Here is a 22,717-nt window from a genome sequence, read left to right as displayed (position 1 = left end):
TGCAGCGTCCTTACATGGTAAAGAGAGACAGTGCATGCTGTCTGGTGTCTCTTCTTATAAGGGCACTAATCCCATCAGGAGGGCCCCATCCTCATGATCTCATGTAAACCTAGTTACCTCCCAAAGGCTCCATTTCCGAGTACCATCACATTGGGGGCTAGGGCTTTGGAATATGAATTGGGGATGATACAATTCAGTCCATAGCAGAAGTGATTAAAGGAAAAGACCAACATTGCATTTTTTTTTTTTTAGTTAGTATGTGCCGCTAAAACTTAATTTATTTTAAAATTGAGTTTAAAAGTAATAATCGAAAAAGTTTTTTAACCTTTTCTATTGTTTTGTTGCAATTTTGTTGTCTGTATCTTCTCATAACTTTATTGAGATACTATCTTTATATTTCTCACAATATCCTAATATGTGCACTCTACATAGTAAGTGGTTAATATTTGTGTGGTACATTAAACACTTAATAACTTGTTTGGTAACTTAAACACTGTACATTCAACTTACATCTTATTACTGAGATGTACAGAGATAAAGCAATAAAACTTGGTTCTATAAAACAATGACATCCTCTTTTGAATATTATGAGAAGTAATTTTCTGCAGATAAATACTCTTGGATTCTGATAACAAATGTCTATTAAGAGGTACATACATGAAAAATAAAAGTAAAGTTTTATTCATATCATCCAGTAATTTTTGTACATGTAAAGCTAAGACTTTAATACTTAAAAGGTAAATGATACTTAAAAGTAAAAACTTAAGAAGTATTATAGTGGCTTTCATCATATGGTTAACAGTGATCTTTTTGGTACTAGTGGTTTTAGAAGTGACAGTAATCCTGAGCTTAAAACAGTAGTGGCCACACATTTTAATCCTGGCACAGCAGAAAGGAAATGTTGGAATGACAGCGTATGTAGAGTTAGGAAAAACAAAACAAAAGGTAACATTCAAAAATGGAATAGCATAGGGATTGTATGACGCCTAAAACATTCCAGATTTATTAATATCTAGGGCTTACCAGATCAGTTGCAATTTTGATCAAGTGTCTCAAATTGGCATTCATGAGGATGGTAAAAACTTGATGATTTACAAAGAAAGGTTTGCCTGTTTTGTTTATTCATTCATTCAGCATTTATATATTGAGTCTCTCTTGTGTTTGAGGCACCATGCCAAGCCCTGTGCCAAAGAGACAAATCAGTGATAGCTTTTACCCTCAAGTACTTAATTTTTTTATCTACTTTAATATTAAATTGAGTCCCTCTGACATATAAAGCACTGTCCTGTGTCTTGGGGCTGTACTTACAAACTTCATCAAGAGTGGTCCTTTTCAAAGAAACTTATGTCTCATTTAGGGAAATTCATATAAACTCATAATTGCTCATAGTTTTTAAGTTTAATAAGTTGAGGTTTGGTGCCAAGTCTAAGTGGAGGTTAACATCCCAGAGGAACATACGGTTTTCTAAACAGTTCACCAAGTCTGGTATGTGTTGTCCCAGTGGATTACGTTCTTGCTACCCACAGGGTGGCTGGTCTGGGAACCAACAGCAGTGCCACCAGCTGCAAGCTTACTGGAAATGCACGTTTCACCCCAGACCCACTGAATCTGAATCTACCTTTTACTAAGATCTCCATGTGATTCATATACGTGTTAAAGTTAGAGGAGCTTTAATACAAGATTTAACCTGTAGTTATAATTATATGAGATGAGATTGTATCTGATCTCGGAGTTGAGCTGTTATTTGTTCATGTATACTTTTACCAAGCATTTATTAAACACAAGGATTTATTGAACAAGTATGACATGCTGTACTGGGAGCTGAAGACCAAAAAGGAAGGGTAATCTTTAGTCATGTTTAATCGTTAAATAAATTCTATAACCCAGGAAAGAAGTAATTCTATTGGTATGGAGAGTAAGGAGACTTTACAGAAGATGTGATACTTGAACTGGACCTTTAAAGACCCACAAGCATTTGGTAAGTGAGAGGGGGAGAAATATCCCAGATCATTTTCTCAGGTTTCATTTAACTATCAGCTTTTGAATAGGTGAATTACTAGCGGTAGTTTGTTGAAAATCTTTTACAACTTACTAGGTAAGCTCCCAACTCAAGTTTTGTATATCTTAATGCATTTTGTCAATGGTATATGAATGTACTATTTCCTGAGGAAATGTGGGATAATGAACTTTGGAGTTCAGTTTGAGTAATTTTACATTCTGAGCTTCAGTTTGTTCATCTGTAGAATGGGATATCAGTCTTGTAGGGTTTTCGTGAAGATTACAGGAGCAGAAAATCTAGCATTATGGAGTCCAGTACATTTAAATTGTTATTAATGATTATGAGAACAATTTTAGTTTTTTTTGGTATTCACTAATTTGTATTAGCAAAAGGAAAATATAATGTGACATGTGCTTAAAATAAAAATCTTCCTTTATAATATAAATGAATATAAAACATGAAAAGATTAAAAAATGAAAAATAATGAGTCATAACATCTGAAATAACATTTTCTCCTTCTGGAAGAGGAAAGCTTGCAAACTTAACGTTCTCCTTTGGCTCTAGACTTTGCACTTAGTGTTCAGAGTCCATCCCAGGAAAGGCCTTCTCTGTCTATAGTAATGGCCCATTTCCGTCTTTCTTAATGAGGCTTCACCTCAATGCCTTTTTAATATTAGAAAAGCAAATTTGTGTGAAGTGGACTCTTCACCGTGTTGTGTGTGGGCTTCCTAAGAAGAAATACATGCATATGTTCTTAGAGAAGATACAACTTCTCTTGTTCTTCTTCTTCTTTTTTAAATTTCACAAATTTGGGACACACATTTCAGTACCATGCTAATGAAGACCAGCTGAGTCTTTCTCAAATGAAGAGAAATTGAAATTGGCTTTCTCTAATCAGTGAATTAGAGATTCACTGATTCCTTATTTAACACTCAGGAACTGGGTTTGTGCGTTCTATAGCTGCAGTCTCACATGACTTGAGGCGAAGTTTCTTGGTGCCTTTCCATTCCTAGAAAATGGTGTTCTAAGAACCACCAGTAGAAGGCAAAATGTAAATAGATGGTATTATACCAAAAAAAAAAAAAAAAAAAAAAAAAAAGGTGGAAATGGTGGAGAGAACCCACTGCTGTGTGGCAGTGTTTGAAATGGATAACAACATAAAGTGGGCTGTGGTAGAAAATTTGAGTCCCACAGTGAAATGTGCTACTCAAGGTAAACAGTTCAGTTTTGTTGTCCTTGGCAGTTCTTGAGAACCTTGTCATGTTAATGTAATTATTGAAATTGAATTTGGAAATTGTAATGTTGCTCTCGTATTTCACTTAAAAACACTGCTGCTAACACCCACCTTGAAAGGGATCACATATATCTCATAAGCAGGGCACTGCTAATATTTTAGTTACCCCATAAGAAGGATAGTGAAATGAAATACTGTAAAAGCACAACCAGTCTGCATTTTCTTTTCCCTGCTTTTTTCCAATGAGATGCATAATGCAAAAATAACCCACTACCCGAGTGCTCTTTACAAATACACAAACGGTGCTCATTGTGGTTGGAGATCACCCTGGGTCTCTGTGACCTTGGCAACATTTCAGGGGTTACATTTTCACATAGATCCACTGTTCTTGAATAGTTTCTCCAATATATTGGCATAGACCAGCTTTTTTTAAACAGTAAGCATTTATACCTTCTTTCCCCACCTTTTTTTCCCTCAACAAACACAGCCATTATGGCCTTTAAAAGAGAGAGAAAGTGGGAGAGAGAGAGAAAGCGAGAAATCCCTAATTACCATTTACATAGGAGTTTCCATATAGTCTCAGGGCAATGTTGTGATACTTGATCTCGGTCCACATTTTTTCCTTATTTTATTTTAAAGGATTGACTTTTTAAGGATTTCCTTTGGAGAATACTCTATTTTGCATATTGCTCCCCGTAGAACAGTTTAAAAGATATTTGTAAAACTAGGCATTTATTTTCCCTGATACATCTTTTGATCATTTTTCTAAAAGGGAATTATTGATTTGATCTTTTGTTAGTTTGGAATTCTTTGAGAAAAGTAAACTTGTTATATTTCTTCAGACTTGGTTATCTTGGGCACTGAATACTGAGAGAAGCAGCTCTGTATGCTAGTTTTTTTTTTTTTTTTCTATCACATCTTAACATACTTCTTTAAATGGCTGTATAAATAAGTTCCTTTGATCACTATTTGATTTTTAAAGTTGTTTTAAATTCACGATGAAACTAATTTCCACCTTTAGGTTCTCTGCCTATTAGGCAGAAAAGTTATTCTGCAAGTACCATGATACAGAAGAATAACAGTAGAGAAGAAAATAGTTAATATTAATGTCTTTTAAGTTATTTAATGCATCTTCATGTTGGAGAGACTTGATAGTACTATGTTCAACTTTTAATGTAAATAAGTATCACAAAATTCTTTTTTCTGCTTGATTTTACAGTTGTATGGCTAGTCCAAAGTTGAAAATGTGTTTGTTCTTGAAAGAAAAATGTCCCTCATTGCTTGGATTAATGGTGCTTTAAGACGTGTTTATTCAAAGATGGCAGCACAGAGGTGAATAGGCTAAATGCTCTACATTAGACATCATTGTGTCTTTCACAACAGATGCAGTCAGTGAACTGTTTATATAGCTGCCTTAAATTTTTCTTTGATTTATAATCTATGAGAAAATGGAAATGTTTGTCTTTTTTTGACGAAACTGTAGAGATTCTAGACAAACGTATCTAGTATTCTAAAAACCAATTCATGAAGAAGTCTCAACCTGCTGCACTTCAGCTCTGTTGTTAAATTACGTATTCAGGTTCTTTTAAGAATTGTTAGGCAGTTGAATGAAGAAAAATTATTTTGATTTTGGTATGTTAGAGGCAATTCATTTGTTAAATTGAACTCATGGCACTTCAAAATAATTATTAAGAAATAGCTTGGTGTTCATGAGGTGTGTGACTTTTTTTTTTAATAGGCTCTATATAGCATATCATTATTAAATAAAACAATTAGAATTTTTTTCTAAACTCATGTTTCTTTTTGTTTGGTTATTAGAATCATCTTGTTAGTATTCTAAAATAGATGGAAGTGATCAGACTAGATGCTTTAGTTAATGCTAAAACTGTGCTGTAAACACACAAGTGATGAAAGGAAACTAACCAATGTGTGGCTATCTTTAGGATGTCTTGAGAGGGCTTCTGTTAGCATTTGAGTTAAATTCTTCTGGCGACACAAATATACATATATATTTAATATGCTTTTTGTGACCTTTCTCACCAGTTTGACTTTTTCGGTGTAACTAGCAATCTTTTAGCAAGGATAGCAGTAAAACTTTCTACTTCTAGAGATTTATTTTTCATTCAATGACGTACTCCTAGTTAAAAGCTCTTTGGGGATTTGTAAAAAATATATCTTTGCTAATACTAACTCAAAGGGTAAAAATGAATAATATCTTTCTTTAGGAGTTTGAAAAAATGTTTATCCTCTTGTTGCTTTGTTGAAGTTGATGTAACTTCTCAAATTAGTGATATATATGTCTGTGCATATATACATAGCCCATGAATACACTATTTTTTACAGTTAAATCTAGGCTTGATGATCAAAGTATCTGTTTCAGTACAGAAAAAGAAAAATTTGAGAATGAAGATTTTTGTTAACATTTGAGAGTTGACTTTATGTGATTAATGTTTTAATACCCTGAGTTTACTGAATTAAATCTGAAAGTTGAAAATTAGCTTGAATTTGACTATGATCCTTTTTTTCACCAGCTAATAACGTCATTTCTTTGATTATCTGTTAATGCTGGGAACTTCTCAAGCTCAAAATAGTGTAAAAAAATAGACCTCCCTAGAGCATATATGTTAATATAAAATGCCTATGAATTGGTTCTATAATCCTGAATGAAAATGTAAACATTTTGAAAGAAACCCAATTTGTAACTACAACTTTTTTTGCATATTTTTAGGCAGACTTTTGCAGGAGTTATTTCTTCATTTGTTCCTAAAAGTGAAAATACAGGTATAATCAAGTATTTTTAGAAAATTATTGGCTCTTAGAATATGTGATTATTTTAGAAAATGATTAAGTGCCAAAGTAAGACCCTATTGTAAGGAGAGGCTTGGATCAGTAAGTTAATATAAACTATATCCTGAATCAAAAATAAGTGAAATGAATAGAGGGTACTGCTTTGAAAGATTTAGTCTCTCTAGAGTGTTTATGACTACTGTATGTTTAGTAGGCAACATTTATGAAAGTATTATTTGCTTATACTTTGGCTTGTTCATGAATCTGAAAGGATCCTAGGGAAGCCTGAGATATTTTTCCTCACAGACTTTGCATACGTAAATATCCGCCAGTCAGAGTGGGTTTGAGGCCTTGACCTTGTTTTTCTGAAGCTCTCTGATAAGAAGAGCTGCCTACTCTCCATGACAAGGTCTGGTCCTGCTGCGGCACCATCACCTTGGAAAGGAGGATTAAAGCCCCAGTCTGGAATGACATGACTTGGCTTCTGTCCCAGGTCTTCTTGCTTATATAGGATGACCCTGCGTGGACTCCAAAACCTTTTGTGCCTTGGGTGCTCCCAATGTAAATAAGCGATAGTGTTATCTATTCCTGCGTGACTCATGGATATTCAAAATCATTATTGATAATGCGATGCATTGGAAGGCATTTGGGAATGTTGGCTGTTAAGGTACTATTCTTCTGTCTTTCATTCACCCAGAAAATTGGAGCATTTGTATCTATCAGTTAGCCCTTTTGTGGTCCTCGCTTACCACTGAGTGTCTGGTGTAATTTAGTAAACTGTTAACAGAATTGAAAGAAAGAAAAAGTTAGCTATAATCTTACATATTTCTTTTTTTCTATGAATTTTAAATGAGAATTAAAGGCAATAATGTCCGTGTTCTTTTGTGTGTTGCTTTGTATATGTAATAGTATAACATAAGGGTTTTTTTGTTTTGGTCCAGATTTTTTTGTAAACATTATTTTTGACGAATTTATAAGATGTTCAGCCAAGAAGACATACTGTGGCTTACTTAGCTCTTCTATACTTGGATGTTTAGATTGTTTCTAGTTTTTGATATTATGAGATGTGTGTTACGAGAGGAACATCTTAATTTATAAAATTTGATCTGATTTGGGTATATTTATTCTTAGCAGCAGAATTACTGAGTCCAAGGGTAGGAGTCCTTTAATGCTCTTGATAATTACTGACAAATTCTTTTTCTTTTTTCATTTTTCATTTTTTTTTTTTTTTTGAGACTGGGTCTTTCTCTGTTACCCAGGCTGAGTGCAGTGGCACAATCATGGCTCACTGCAACCTCAAACTCCTGGGCTCAAGCGACCATCCTACCTCAGCCTCCCGAATAGCTGGGCCTACATATGCATGCTATCACACTTGGATTATTTTTTTATTTTTTAATTTTTTTCTAGAGATGAGAATCTCACTATGTTACCCAGGCTGGTCTTTAACTCCTGGCCTCAAGCTGTCCTCCTGCCTCAGCCTCCCAAAGGGCTGAGGTTGCAGGCATGAGCTTCCATGTGCAGCCCTGACACGTTATTTTCTGAAAGGTTTTAAATGTAGTTTAAATTTGCTCCTTAGACTAGATATTCTGTTCTTGGCTCTGACACTTTGATATGGTTTGGCTGTGCCCTCATTCAAATCTCATCTTGAATTGTAGTTCCCATAACCTCACTTGTCATGGGAGGCACCTCATGGGTGGTGATTAGATTATGGGGGGGTTCCCCCATGCTATTCTTGTGATAGCAAGAGACTTCTCATGAGATCTGATGGTTTTACAAGGGGCTTTCCTCTCCTTTGCTCAGCACTTCTTTTTCATGCCACCACGTGAAGAAGAACGTGTTTGCTTCCCCTTCCACCATGGTTGTTAGCTTTCTGAGGCCTCCCCAGCAATGTGGAACTGTGAGTCAATTAAACTCTTTCCTTCATAAATTACCTAGTCTCAGATATTTCTTCATAGCAGCATGAGAACAGACTAATACACACTTTAAACTCTCTTCATTTTTCTAGGCCTGGTTGTTTCAAAAATACTTCTCAGACTCTCCAGCACACTAAAATAGGATCATTCATTTCTCGCAAGTGGTTGTGGATCCCTCTCGCTCAAATTTATTAATGTAATCAGAAAATTCAATACATTATCCTGGGATAATAGCAAGTATAGTTGTATTAATTTCTTGAAGCTGCTGTAACAATTTACACAAATTTAGTGGATTAAAACAACTGAAATTTATTCTCTCATAGTTCTGGAAGACCAAAGTTCAAAATCATTGTCCCTGAGTTGGAATCAAGGTGTCAACAGGGCTGTGCACCCCCTGGATTGTGTAGGAAATAATTCATTCCTTGCCTTATCCAGCCTCTGGTGGCTGCTGGCATTCCTTGGCTTGTGATTTGCATCAGTCTAGTCTCTTCCTCTCTGGTCACATTACCTTCTCTTCTTCTGTGTGTGCAATTTCCCTCAGCCTCTCTCTCATGAGGACATGTGGTGGCCTATGTGGATAATGTGGATAATCCAGGATAGTCTTCCCACCACAAAATCCTTAATCTAATCACATCTCCATAGACTCTTTTTTAAAAATAATGTAACAGTGTAACACTTACAAGTACCAGTGATTAGGACTTGACTTTTCAGGCCACTACAGCTTTTACAAAGATGAGTAATATAGTTTGACTAATGCTTTGGATTTTCTTTAAATCATATATATATATATAAAAGAGCAAAATAACTGATATTTCTGGGAAATTACATGGTTGAATATGAAGTACAAATATGAATATAAAGATATGAAGACTTCTGGTAGTATTATATGACCTCCTGTTAAATGTGGTATATTTCTGTTTTTTGAGATGCAGCAAAAGAAGCGTTGATATTTTATAACTGGTGTTTAAGAAACTTTTCATTAGAAATGTGAAATTTCCTAATTCAAATTCATGAAAATTTGAGAAAATTTATTATAGCCACTGTCAAAGTTAAGCGGGAAATTGAAACTTTTCCTTTTGAAATGGGAATGTCTGTACTGGAATTAAATTGAGCATGTTTTCTCCCTGTAAATACTCTTGATGTCAACTAAGTTTCCCTGTTCACCCACACATGGTACAATTATAGTTTCAGGTATATATTTCTGACAATCTGTACCAGGCGCAGAGCTTGCTATTCAAATTACCACCATACAGTTCTAGAAAATAGCAGGTTGTCACTTCTAGATTCTCAGCAAGAGAGAGGAACTCAAAGAAGGTGGGAGAAAAGGCAAGGGTTAGAAATAACCTGCCAGTTCAAATCTTCGGAACCTTTGCATAAACAAGATTGGAATGAAAACAGATTTTTTTTTTTTTTTAAAATTTGGAAACCTGTAACTTATCCAATCATAACATTCCATGCTGAGTGCATGCATGCACATTTTAGAAAGACACCACAGTGTAATGTGCTAGGTCCCTGAATCTGCTTCAGTGCTAGCTTTGTGTATAACTTGAACCTAAGACGTCAATTGGCTGGATGGTGTATTTTTATATAGCATCCGGTAAAATGGAAATAGAGGATAAAATGGCCAGCAAAAAAAAAAAAAAAAAAAAAGCCTAACAGAAATAAGTTTTAAGAAAATTTTACATGTTAATCAGAATGTTAAGTCTTGTATTTACAAATGCAAACTTGTGAGGGCACAATTTGTTTTCATGTGTACATAAAAATATGATGATGACTTCAGAAATTTTCAGTGCCTAGCCTCAGCTAAATACAATGGAAGTGTATTAAAAACAAGGGCAGAGTTTCAGAGTAAGTAAAGTTAACAAATGCAATTTAAAAGAAGGCCTAAACCTGATTATTTTGTTCAAGAGTACAGATATATATGTTATTTGAGGCAGAAGTTGGAACATCAAAGAAGCTGTATTATTTGAATAGTCAGAATATCAAGTAGTAAGCTATTTGATTACTGTTTAGGGGTGTGGAAACAATTTTGTTAATTTTGTTATGGCAAATCTTGGGAACCCAAATAACTTACTAAAAAAGGGTATACTTCTAGATGTTTTCAAAATACATGGTCCTCACCCATATCTCTGGAATCTTTAAGACAGTTTACCAGACAGTAAAGCAAAAACCAACCTAAAAACAAAAAGCACCAAATAAAGTTGCCCAACAAATATACCCCAAGAGCGTCAGACCTCCCACGATTCTAAGCTTTGCACATCCATTTGAAAAGTAGACTAAGGTCTTGTAACACTGATGGTTCCAACCCTAGAACCCCTTGGGCAGAGGGGCCCGTTAGGTGTCCTTTTCTGTTAATACTTTGTGCAGGGTTGGTAGGGGCCCTCAGCTCGTAGGTTGAAACTCAAACAAGTATTCTCTGCTTCCCAGGCGCATTGAGCATTGAAGAGATTTAATGTTTCCAAATTGAGTGTTGTGACTTTTTAATGGGATCATGACATCAATTTAGTGGGTTACTAGCAAATACATAGATTAAAATACAGTAAAATGGAAAATATCAGAATGCCTCACCTGTAACGATAAGCATTGTTTTGTGAAAATTTTGTTTAATTGTTGTGATATGATGTAAAATTTTCTAGTAGGCTATTCTTAGATCTCAGTCAGAATAAGACTCCTTCATTGTGGAGAAGGAGTGCCTAGTACATCATTAGATCTTTGTTTTCAGATCTTGAGAGGGCCCGAGAGACCGGATGGCAGTTTATTACTACTGGCAGTTGAGTGCAGTGAGAGCATATAGAGAATGACCTTGAAGATTTAGACTGTGTTTAACATGACTGAGAGATAGAGAAATTATTCCCTATATTCTTGACCATGTATTCACTTCCCTGAAATTGAAGTTCAAAAGCTTGTTTATAACCTAGGAAATACCAACTAAAACAACAATGAAATATCACTTTAAACCCATCAAATTGGCAAAAAATAGTTGATATCTGATATCTCCAGACTTGGCCTGAATGTGGCCAAAGAGGAATTCTTTTCTTTCTCTTGGGAAAGCAATTCGACAGTTCCCTGTAAAGCAGAAAATGTGTGTACTCTCTGAACCAACACTTCCTTAGCTACGTGTCTGCCCTGGAGAGACTCTTCTCCTGAACATGGGCAAGAACACTTGCACCGGGGTGTTCATTGTACCACTTGTATGTGTGCATGTACAAGATGGATTATAGCAAAGATTAGACACCTAGTCACATAGGTATATATTCATATGAAGATATATCTGATCTCTGCTATCCATACTCTGGTTCATTTCAACAATAGAATGGTTAAGAGGGCTCTGCAGACTGCATGGTGTGTGGGTGTGTGTGTGTGTGTGTGTGGGGGGGGTATGTTTAAAGGAAACAACTTGACTATCCCTCTCTTGAGTAATTAATAACACACAGGTTTATTTATGCTGCAAATATAGCAGTTGAAGTGAGTGAATTATATTTCTGCCTGTATCAATGGAAATTCATTACACAGAGAGAGAGAGAGAGAGATAGAGAGAGAGAGAAGATGGGGGAAAAGAAACAAAGTACAAATTATTCATGTAATATAATGCCATTTATGTAAAAGTTTGACCCACAGAACACAGTTGTGTCTATAATGTCTAGGCATTCACATACGTTAAAACAAAAAAACCTGAATGAAATTATATTCTGAAAATTATTTATCTCTAGAGAGGAAGAGAGTGAAAAGGATGATGGCAGTCCTTAGTGGTAGTGTTACAAAAATAAAGAGTCTGAAACCTAAATAGCAAAATGTTAATATTTAGTAAATATTTCTAAACTTTTGTTTTTTTCTGAAGTATTAAACAGCTTAAGATGTAGTCTATTCTATGCTTTAAAAAGTAGAATCATTTAGTCTTTTATCACTTAATACGTATGTTGGGAATTGCATATCTCTTTGAATATATTAAATTTAAAATTAACTTACTCTTTTGAAGAAAGGACAAACTTTAAACTCTTGCAGTCTCCTTTGCTAAACTCTGCTGTACTCATCTTCACTTTAATGACAGAGTGGTTGAGAGAGTAACCGGAAATGCTTTCTTTGTTTTGCTTATTCTCAATTCAGTCTCTGCAGACTGCTGAATTCAATCTTGATGTTCTCCAAGTATGCTCTGTTCACTAGAACAGAAGCTCTGGTAGGGCTGGGTTTTGATCTCTGCTTCACCAGTGTGTAATGCCTGGCAGATAGTAGGGTGCAGTAATATTTGTTGAATGAAGAAATAAATGGATAAAAAATGAGTGCTTTTTCATAGCCTGTTAGTTTATGCATGTAGCATGGCTAAGTGCGTATTATAGGCAAAATAAAGTTAGGGCATAGAAGTTAATTAGATGCTTCTATATTAATCTGTTCCTTACTTGCCTTCTAGAGCTTGGTATTGGGGCAAAGTGTATTTTTCTGAACAAATTTCTCAGCTACCTTTGTTTGAAAGGTAAGAAGTCAATTTAACCCCTTACCCCCTTTTTTATCCCCAAGTCCCAGTTAATGTAGTTAAGTTTAGTACTCAATCAGACAGAAAAGAATGAACTTATGTGTAGCCCTATCTCTATAGTGTCTGTAGTTTCTGATTTCTGTGTTTGCTTTTGTTCTTGTTGCTGCTCTATTTAATTAATTCTTAATCATGTAAACTGCCTCAAAAGTATTTTTGAAAAAATAAGGACAAATTACTTCCATAAACATTTATATTCTTGTAAAGTTGTATATTGCTTACTTTTTTTTTTTTTTTAAAGACAATCATTTAAGATGTTTCTGTGGTCCAGTATTTTTAAAAGAATTCAGTTATGAATTTTATACAGCAGATGCTTAGTTAATGTTATGGGCGGAATTACATCCCTCATAATTTATACGTTGAACTTAAAATGTGACTTTATTTGGACATAGGGTCTTTAAGAAGATGATTAGGTTTAGATGAAGTCATTGGGGGTAAGCCTTAATCCAGTATAACTGGTGGTATGACTTATAAGAAGAAGGTATTAGGACAGAGTAGAGAGGAAGGACCAGGTGAAGACACAGAGAAAGGACAGCCATCTGCAACCCAAGGAGGGAGGCCTCAGAAGAAAGCAGCCCTGCAGACACCTTGATTTCAGACTTCCAGCCTCCAGAATAGTGAGAAAATAAATTGCCGTTCTTTAAGCCATCCAATGTGTGGTATTTGTCACAGTAGCCCTAGCAAACTAATGTACTTAGTGAAGTGAATAAAATGTAGATATCCATCTTTTATTTTATCAACCTACATTTTAATAGTATCATCTCCTTTATATCTTATGATGATATGGAATTCTTATTTTCAGGAAGTTAAAAAATTTCAAATGTGTATTCTATAGAATAATACTTTATGTTTATGTCATTCTTTATATTTTAAATAATTGGTACATGCCATCTCATTAGATTAGCAATCTGACATCAATGATTTGCTGTAGAAATGCATCCCGTTGCATAAGAACATTTCAGTGTCTATGTAGTCATATGACTTACAGATGCTCTGTAATAATAATAATTAATGCCTATAATAGTGACTTTGAAGTACTAATACCATTCAGGTACTTTGCCCTTTCAGCTAGATTTAATATTAGTGTTAGTCTGTTATTCTAAGAAGTGGTAAACAGTATATATTAATGTGATAGCAGATAGGGATTAGAATATTAAATTTGCTGAAATTCTTTATTCTTTACTTAAATTGTTGGTGAATAGTATTAATGGCATTGCTTTTGCAGTAACGAGCTGTGCTAGTTTTAATTCAGCCACGTCAGGTGATTTGTGAATTACCTGTAAGAGAAATCAAAGACTGTGAACCTTTGTTCAGTGTGAAACATTCTTTTGCTTATTCTAAAATGAAAGATGTGCTAATCAATAATGAACAACATAATTTTCTGTGGTAGCAATTGTGGAGGTAAGTTCTCTGAGGTGTTAAAATATATTAAGTTGTAAAAAACTTATATATGAAAAAGATTGGTTTTGAACCTACTCAGTTTTTAGCATTGGCTTGCTTTTATTCCACAATATAGTAAATGTCGAGAAAAACGAACTTGGAATATTGCACTCCTATCTTTCGTTTTTCTTCATCATCCCTCAGCATTCTATGTGTATACTTTAAATGCCACAAGAAAATAAAAGCAGTATTTTATGAAATGGTCTGCCCTAAATTTTAAGGACTCTATTTTTAATAACTCCGAGCTTTAAAAGTCTTGGAAGCTTTAAATAATTTCTATTTTTGGCAGACACCATGAGAATTGTTTTGGATAAATTATTTGAAAATAGATGTCTTCATTTAAGTCATATTCTGTTTGTGAATTCCTTTACAGATATTGTCCAAAGATGGGTAAAATTTTCTTTTAGTTTAAGATGATCAAGATGGTTGGAAAGGCATGATGAATTTCTTACCTGACCTGATAGCATGAGTCAATTTAAATGAATTTTCTTACTTTTATTCAAAAACTAGCAAATTATGTTTTATTTTTCACTGGACTGCTTTAGGCAGGCATAGCAAATATCCCAATTTAAATTTTATCTAGAACATGTAGACCTTATTGCCATTTGGGTATTGCTTCTGTAGTGAAGACAACTGATTACTAATACAAACTGTAATGGCTAACAATTTGAAAACTATAGTTTTTATAATTAGCTTATAGTTTTAAAATGGCTCTTAATGACTGAATTTTTTTACATCTTAATCAGTGAAAAATAACTAACCTATACTTTCTGTCAATTTGAGTTTTAAGGCTTTTTTTGACTACTCAAGATCTTACATTTACCTAATCTTCTTTAAACATTTCCCCTTTTAATAAATTTCATTATGTATTGTACCCCAAAGATACTGGCTGTCATTGTGATTATGTTGCTCTTTCTGCATTCCTTTGCATAGCCTGGCAGATGTGATGCTCTGGAGGTCTCATGCAGGATGCCTGCCTACGTCTGGCTTCTGTGGCTTAACTAGAGGCTAACTTTATCACTGATGGGCTGGTGGTGGGCAGGGCAGTAGTGCTGTCTCTTTTTCTGATTTTCTTTGCATTTACTTTTTTATCTTGATGGAAAATTTGGCACTTACTAAGAGAACAATGATGTATTTTGCCATTTAAATAGTGGAATTCTTTTTTTTTGTTACTGTTTATTTATTTATTTTTGTTATGAATGGACATTTATTTTCCTTTAGGAAAATATCAAGCAACAAAACAGTAATTAATGGATAATAAAATGAACAAAGTAATGGTGATTTTAAAGAAGTATTTCTAAGGTTTGTTCTGTTTTTGTCAAGGAGACTCCTAGTTCTTGCTCAGCCAAGATTTTTCTTCTGTGAATAGTGTTTGGATATAATTCACATTATCTCCAGTGACTCTACTTTTTCCTGGCTACTAAAGATAAATAGCTCTTTAGATTGATAGTTTCTTTCTGTTGATATATTGGTAAGTCAGCCAGTTCAGAGTTAAGTCTAGTTGATTTGAAAATCTGGATGGGTAAATGCCTTGAAAATGCCCTTGGAGACCAAATTAAAATTAAAACCATTTTTTGTTTTGCATGGTACTATTATTTTTGTTATGTCAAAAGCCCAGTCTGAATACTGATGCATTTCAGACGACACATTTATTCATGTCTTATATGGGGAAAAAACAAACACATAAAATATTCACTCTTAAGGGGCAGCAGCCCTAAAGTAAAAACATTTTATGACTGGCCAGTAGTCTTCCTGGCTGTTCATTTATGAAAGATGCATCCTTTTCAAATACCTAATGCATGTGGGGCTTAAAACCTAGATGACGGGTTGATGGATGCAGCAAACCACCATGGCACATGTATACCTATGTAACAAACCAGCATGTTCTGCACATGTATCCCAGAACTTAAAGTATAATAATAATAGAAAAAGAAATATGCATCCTTTCATTTTGTATCTCCTTGGCTTGATAGATTGTTGAAGCAAACACTTGAGGGCAGTCATATATTTAGGGTAGTGAAGACTACTGATTACTAATGCAAACTAATTAGCTAACAGTTTGAAAACTATAGTTTTTATAATTAGCTTATAGTTTAAAAACAGCTCCTAATAACTATGAATAACTCACAGTTTTGGCTCCTTAACACAAACAAGATCATGTATATTATACCTATTATAATTGAGTTAATTTATGGGTTTTACAGAGCAACACTTCAATTATCTCTCTTTAGGGATTGTTCTTCCTATTTCCATATAGATATCTCAGAATATTTCATTGCTGTCACCTTTGAGTACTTCTCAGCATAATGTTGACACCACAGTTCTCAGCTTCAGATCAGTAACTCTGGGATGTGCAATAGAATCAATCAGAATGCACATGCCTGTGCTTTGTCCTGGATGTATTGCTTTAGAATTTTGGAGGTGGTAGCTGGATAAGTGCATCATGGAAAAGCTTCTCAGTGTATTCTGACACACTCCTTTCATGAAGAGGCATTGACTATACCATAAACCCTAGAAATACATCATTGGCAATACTACTGTTTTAAAGGAGAGAAAGGCATCTTTTTGTTTTTGACCCAGAATGGCATTGCCTGTAACAGGTGAAAGGGAATCATGCTATGTTAACAGGAATCAACATAATCCATTTTTAATGAGTTAATTAAACAGGCAATATTTATTTGGTTGTCTGTTCTATGTTAGGAGCTTTCAGTTCAGCACTCAGGCAGCAAATAAGGTAATTGCCTGTGCATATGCTTGGTGCTCTCTGTCTGTCCAAAGCTCCTCTCTTCTCCATTCCCTTTTTTCCTCAGTAACTCATCTATTAACATGTAAATCAAGAAATGCCCTCTGTCTCAGGGAAGCCCTTACTAGAATCTCTAGGTTGAATTAGAGGCCAACTCCACAGCACCGTAGAGTTCGTAGCATGTTGTTATCATCTGTGTGTATCATTGCATGTAAAAATATTCTTATTTGTTATGGTTTGCTTGTATGTGTTTGTCATTAATCTATTAATTCATTCAGTGAAGAGATGCTGACTCGTATACTAGCCTGGGAAACCTCTGTGTCCTCAGTGCCTAATTTAATATTCCTTTTTCTATCTAGTAATAAAATTGATATGAATGTTTATGTCTGAGGTCTATATAAATTAAAAGGTAAAAAGTCTTAAGCCAGGTGTGGTGGCATGCACCTCTATTCACAGATATTTGGGAGACTGACGTGGGAGCATTGCTTGAGGCCAGAAGTTTGAGGCTGTAGTATACAATGCTCTCGCCTGTGAATAGCCGTGGTCCTCCAACATGGACAATGCAGTGAGACCCTGTCTTTGAATAAAAAAAAAAGAAAGAAAAAACAAAAAAACAGTAAAAGGTCTTGGGGAAGGGTCTATAGCAAATAAGCAGAGGAAATTTGAGCTGTTGCCCTTTAACAGGAGACAAGAAGATACTTTTCATAAGAATTGCACTTTCTACACTAAATTAGAAGGTTCGATAGTAGGTCAGAATTATGGAATTTTGTAAGGGTAAATTTAACATATTTGTGTGTATGTTTCTGATATTTTATACATCACATTTGAAATTTCTTTTTGTTTCTATTAATTCATTCAGTAAGCATTATTTAAACCAGTCCTTCTTAAACTTTATTTTTGCATGGTCTCTGTGATTCTCTTCTCTCCTTGTTGCCTTTCTTCTCTCAGCGGCCCCATCTCTTCTGCTTGCTTTTCGTCCTAAACCGCTAAGCAGTAGAGCTTCTTAAGGTTTTATTCCTATCAACATCTCTTCTTTTTCTACGCAGTGATCTGTAATATCACCCTTTCTTAAGGGTCTCTGTACCATCTTTATGTCAATGATTCCCCAGTTTTTAATCAGCTTCAATCCTTTTATTATAGAGAGTAATTAATTTCAAATACTCAGTCACGAAGAAAGGGTAGACTGATAGATATCTGCAGCTGACGTCAGGACTTTTCATCAAATCCAACGGTGGCTCATGAAAGCATTCATTGAAGTCAGATATCTTCTCTTTAAAAACATTATAAAAACCCTATTTTTTGCTTTAATAATGTCTCCGTGTTCATAGTTCTTACCTACCCTTTTTACCTTACTGTCTGTGTTGCTGTCCTAGGACTGCTGTACGAAATTATTACAAACTTTGTGGCTTAAAACAACAGAAAAGAATTTTCCTCACCATTCTGAAGACCAGAAGTCTGAAATGAAGGTGTTGGCAGGGCCATACTCCCTCTAAAGGTGCTAGGAAAAAATCCTTTCTTGCCTTTTCCCAGCTTCTGGTAGCTCTTGGTGATCATTGGTGGCGTTTGGTTTGTGGCTGCATCACTCCAATCTCTGCTTTCACATGCCTTTCTTTATGTATATTTCTGTGTGTCATCTCCTCTTAAGGACAGCAGTCATTGAATGTAGGGCCCATTCCAATCCAATATGACCTCATCTTAATGAATTAAGTCTGGGAATATAATTATATGTGGGAATATATTAGAGAAGACTATTTCCAGTGTTCTGGGTGAGTATGAACTTTTAGGGGATACTAACTTACTATTCTCCCTAGGTTAATCTATGCTAAATACTCAACAGGAGAGGCAGCTGTAGGGAAGAGCTAGAGTATGAAACCTGGAAAAACGACTGCCAGACTCTGCTGCTTGTGGGTTTGTGGCCGTGGGTAAGGTAGTTGCTCTGTGCTTTCAGCTTCCTCATGTACAAAATTGAGATAATAATGATGCCGACTTTGGGGAATTCTTGTAAAGATTAAAATGTTCCAAATATGTAAAGCGCATAGAACAATCCCCAGCAAAAAGTGGAACATGTTAGTGATAATTGCTGTCATAGTCGGTCTTTTTGCTTAGTAGGCCTGAGATAAAACTTTCTCCTAATTCGTCTCTCCTCCTCCCTCTTCCTGATTTTACATGTTACTTAGTTGTTTCTCCTTCTCACTATAATTATTTGTGAGAAGTTACAAGAGTTACACTACGGTAAGAGCAGACAGGCTTTGCACACCTTCAAGGTCAGTTCTGGACCAACCCACTCAGAAACCACTGCACGGATGAATGGCTGGAGATTGTGAGGCCTATTGTGTCTCCAGGTGCCTGTGGTTACATGGGATCCCTGGAATGTTAATTAATTTTCATATTTCCCCTTAAGGTACTTCTGTGGCTCAAACAATGAATTTCTGAGTTAGGTCCCAGAGTGGCATTTTTGTTTGCCAACACCCTCATAGGAAACTGTACTAGAAGCTTTCTTGTAATATTTAGAGTCTTTAAAAGACATTCTAGATATGTAAAGCTAGTTTAATATCTGCTCTCAGGACTAGCACTGGAGCCTTTGGTGACATCTTCACACTAAAGATTCGGAGATTACTTTAGGTTATGTGCCTTGCAACACTAAGGTAGATTTATTGCAACTGAGGGGCCCTGAGGTAAGTGAACATATTCTCATCTTTCTTCTGAGAACCTTTTGGCCCCATTAGAAGTATTTGGTTTTAAAGTATGCCTTATTTTATATCATCCCCTGCAATATTTTTTTCTTCTCAAAATTAGAGAAAAACAATACACCAGTATCTCAGGTGATAGTAGTGTTTGGCACTTAGGGACTCCAGATGTGTTCTTTAAAGTAGATTGAAGTCTTTTGAATTCTTTCCTGCTATTAGAGAACAATGGCAAAAAGCCAGATTCAATCTAGCTAAGTAATTTATAAGATAAGCTAAGTAACATAAGTTTGGATGTTCAGTATAATTTGTCAATGTGTGCTTTTTAGGTATAGTTGCTTATTTCTATTACACCAGGAAATTAAACTACAATATTAAAAATTTCAGGCCAGGTATGGTGACTCATGCCTGTAATCCCAGTACTTTGAGAGGCCGAGGCAGGAGAATCACTTGAGGCCAAAAGTTTGAGACCAGCCTAGGCAACATAGCGAGACCCCCATCTCTAAAAAAATAAAAATAAAATAATTAGCCAGGCATAGTGGCACACCTGTCGTCTCAGCTGGTCAGGAGGCGGAGGCAGGAGGATTGCTTGAGCCCAGGAGTTTGAGGTTATAGAGAGCTGTGATGGTGCCACTGAACTCCAGTCTGGGCAACAGAAAGAGATCCTGTCTTTTCCCACTCCCCCCACAGCTGAGATAATTCAGTTTAAAAATCCTTATGAATAAAAAAGGACTTATTAAATTGACCCACCCAGTACTTACGTGAACCACTTATACTGTACTGTGCTTTTACTTCACTGACCTATATTTTGGATATTTAATACATACTAATGTATTCATAAAAACTATTCTAGTTTCTTCTCTCTGTAGAGGGATGAGCTGAGGAAACTACTCATTCATTCATTGATTCACACAAGTTTAAAGTGTAAACATTACTGGCTTAGTACCGGACCGAGGATACAGAGATGAGTGAAACTCAATCTTTTCCTCAGTGAATCTGGAAGAGGGAATTGATGTGTAAACCATTAAATTAAAACATAGTGTGAAAAGGGTAAGACATAGCAATTATTAACTTTATCTAGAAGTGAAAGTGGGGAGAAGTGTGCTGCCAGGTGGTAATGCCTGAGCTGTGTTTTAAAACATAGAAGAAGCTTGTTGGCTGATAGGAACAGAGGAGAAGAAAGCCAGCAAGATCTTCTCAGGTACCATGGCTTCACAAGATACGGTGTATTTAGGAACTACAAGCAACTTGATTTTCCCGGAGTTTGCAGTACATGGGTTTTATATTTCCCAGAGTCCTCTAGTAGCTGTGGTCTTCAGTGTGGTTTCTGGAAAATCAGAAAATTTTACTGACCTTATGATATTTTCCAAATCATTTGAAGAGATAATATAATATGAAGTTAATGAACATTTGCACAAGTGAATGTAAATTAAGCCCTGATAACTGATATCTCAAAATTGGAGATATTATAATCATAGCATTTTCAATGTTCTTCCTGCTTCAGTACATCTAAGATATGTGAATCACTCTTGTTAGTAATGGTGGCTCCCCATGGCAATAACTCTTGATCATGGGCAGTGGTATAGGAGTAGGCCCAATCTGTGTATTTGCTAAGGTCAGTCTAGTTTCTGTAGCAGATATATCTCCACATATAAGTGGATTAACACACTGTATTGGTCCTTTTTCATGCTGCTAATAAAGATATACCCAAGACTGGGCAATTTACAATAGAAAGAGGTTTAATTGGACTTACAATTCCATGTGGCTAGGGAAGCCTCACAATCATGGCGGAAGGCAAGGAAGAGCACGTCCTGTCTTACATGGATGGCAGCAGGCAAAGAGGGAATGAGGAAGGTGCAAAAGCAGAAACCCCTGATAAAACCGTCAGATCTCTTGAGACTTATTCACGATCATGAGAACAGTATAGGGAAACCGCCCCCATGATTCAGTTATCTCTCACCGGCTCCCTCCCTCAACATGTGGGAATTGTGGGAGTACAATTCAAGATGAGATTTGGGTGGGGGACACAGAGCCAAACCATATCACACAATAAATACCTTTTTTTCTCATTTAAGTAAAGTACAAAGAGGAAGCTTTTTACTGATAGGAGGGTATGAGGTGGATGGAGGTTAGGTTGCGGGGGAGTGGGCCTGGCTTCCTGTTTTGCTCAGAGATTCAAGCTGATAGACACTCCACTTTCTACAGCAAGTAGCTTTGAAAGTTGCCTTGGGTGTTCCCAGCAAAGTGGGATATGGGGAAAGAGAATGGAGAAGGTCCATCTGCTTTTTGCCTAAGTTTAGAAGTGGCGTACGTAACCTTTGCTTATGTCTCCTTGGTGAAAATCAGCCAGGAGGTCCCACCTAAATGCAAAGGAGGGTGGGAAATGTGGTCTTTCCGAACAACAGTTCAGCTCTGTAGAAGGTGACCACAACACAGCCAGCTGCCTCTGTAGCCAAGGCTTTTTAGACTCTCCAAAGGGAGTGAGGGGTATGGAAATAATAGGTAGCTTGAGAAAGCCTCACAGGTGATTCCCGTATGTCCTCTTAGGGAGGGCACTTTTCTCTCTTCAGCTGATTTGAGTGTTATAACTAGCCATATCTCTTCCTGTGTAGATACAGATCAGAAAATTTAGGGAGGGTAAGTTGGGGGCAGAATTAAATGTAAAACTTGGATTAAGTATTTCATGTACATCATTCTGATTTTCCTTCATTTCTAGCTGTCATGGTGTGCTGCTTTTTTTTTTTTTTTCCAGCCAATTTTCAACATCAGTTTTTGTTAAAATTGTTTAAAATTCTTAAAACTCCCAGGAAATCATAACTTTTAAATACATTTGAAGCATTATATTGCTTTTGGAAGAGGTGACACAATCCTCAGATTGATGAATATTTGATGTAATTTTTTATTTGAGTAAAATTTTAGTGGAGTCCATTATGAAATAATTTTCAAGTGAGCAACATATATGTATAGTGTAGCTGATAAGTGGAGATTAAGCGTATATTCTGCTTTTTATCTCTCTTTCAACAACAAATGCTGTGAGGTTTACATTATTAGCTTGTAACCTTATCTAAGTGGTGTTAACGAGTCTTAAGATTAACAGCAATAACAGCAGAAACTCTTGGAAAGAGATTAAGAATTTCTGCAACTGCTGATAGTTTTTTGATTTTGAAAAAGTCACTTCCTTTTGTTAACCATTGTAAAGATTGAAACTATTGCAGTAAACAGGATGCTTAGTGTGACAGTTTGAACCACATTTTCAGTCCTCTTTGTCATTTGATTTAAATATCTAAACTTTGCTCTGCTTTCTCCAGAGGCTCTGTTAAAGAATGGCAAGAGATATACCAAGCAGTATGTGGAGTCTCAGAAGGTGATTTCTGGCCATTGTATTTATGCTT

The 22,717-nt window shown here is 35.6% G+C and overlaps 1 protein-coding gene across 8 annotated transcripts in view; it reads left to right on the top strand.

The window, feature by feature from the left end:
* The window catches only part of BMPR1B (bone morphogenetic protein receptor type 1B), a 396,435-nt gene that overhangs the window by 126,428 nt on the left and 247,290 nt on the right, over positions 1 to 22,717 (top strand). Inside the window, exon 3 of one of the 8 annotated variants that reach the window (XM_050791853.1) lies at positions 12,339 to 12,401. The exons of 6 other annotated variants lie outside the window; for them this stretch is intronic. The gene's annotated coding sequence lies outside the window, so the exon portion shown is untranslated. Of the gene's footprint in view, positions 1 to 12,338; positions 12,402 to 14,662; positions 22,690 to 22,717 lie in introns of those variants that run through there. One more of the 8 variants, XM_050791854.1, reaches the window with a different exon arrangement.

The sequence above is a fragment of the Macaca thibetana genome, chromosome 5, assembly GCF_024542745.1.
Source record: "Macaca thibetana thibetana isolate TM-01 chromosome 5, ASM2454274v1, whole genome shotgun sequence".
Lineage (NCBI taxonomy): Eukaryota > Metazoa > Chordata > Mammalia > Primates > Cercopithecidae > Macaca > Macaca thibetana.
Note: the sequence above shows the minus strand (reverse complement) of the source record. Positions and strands in the feature narration are given on the sequence as shown.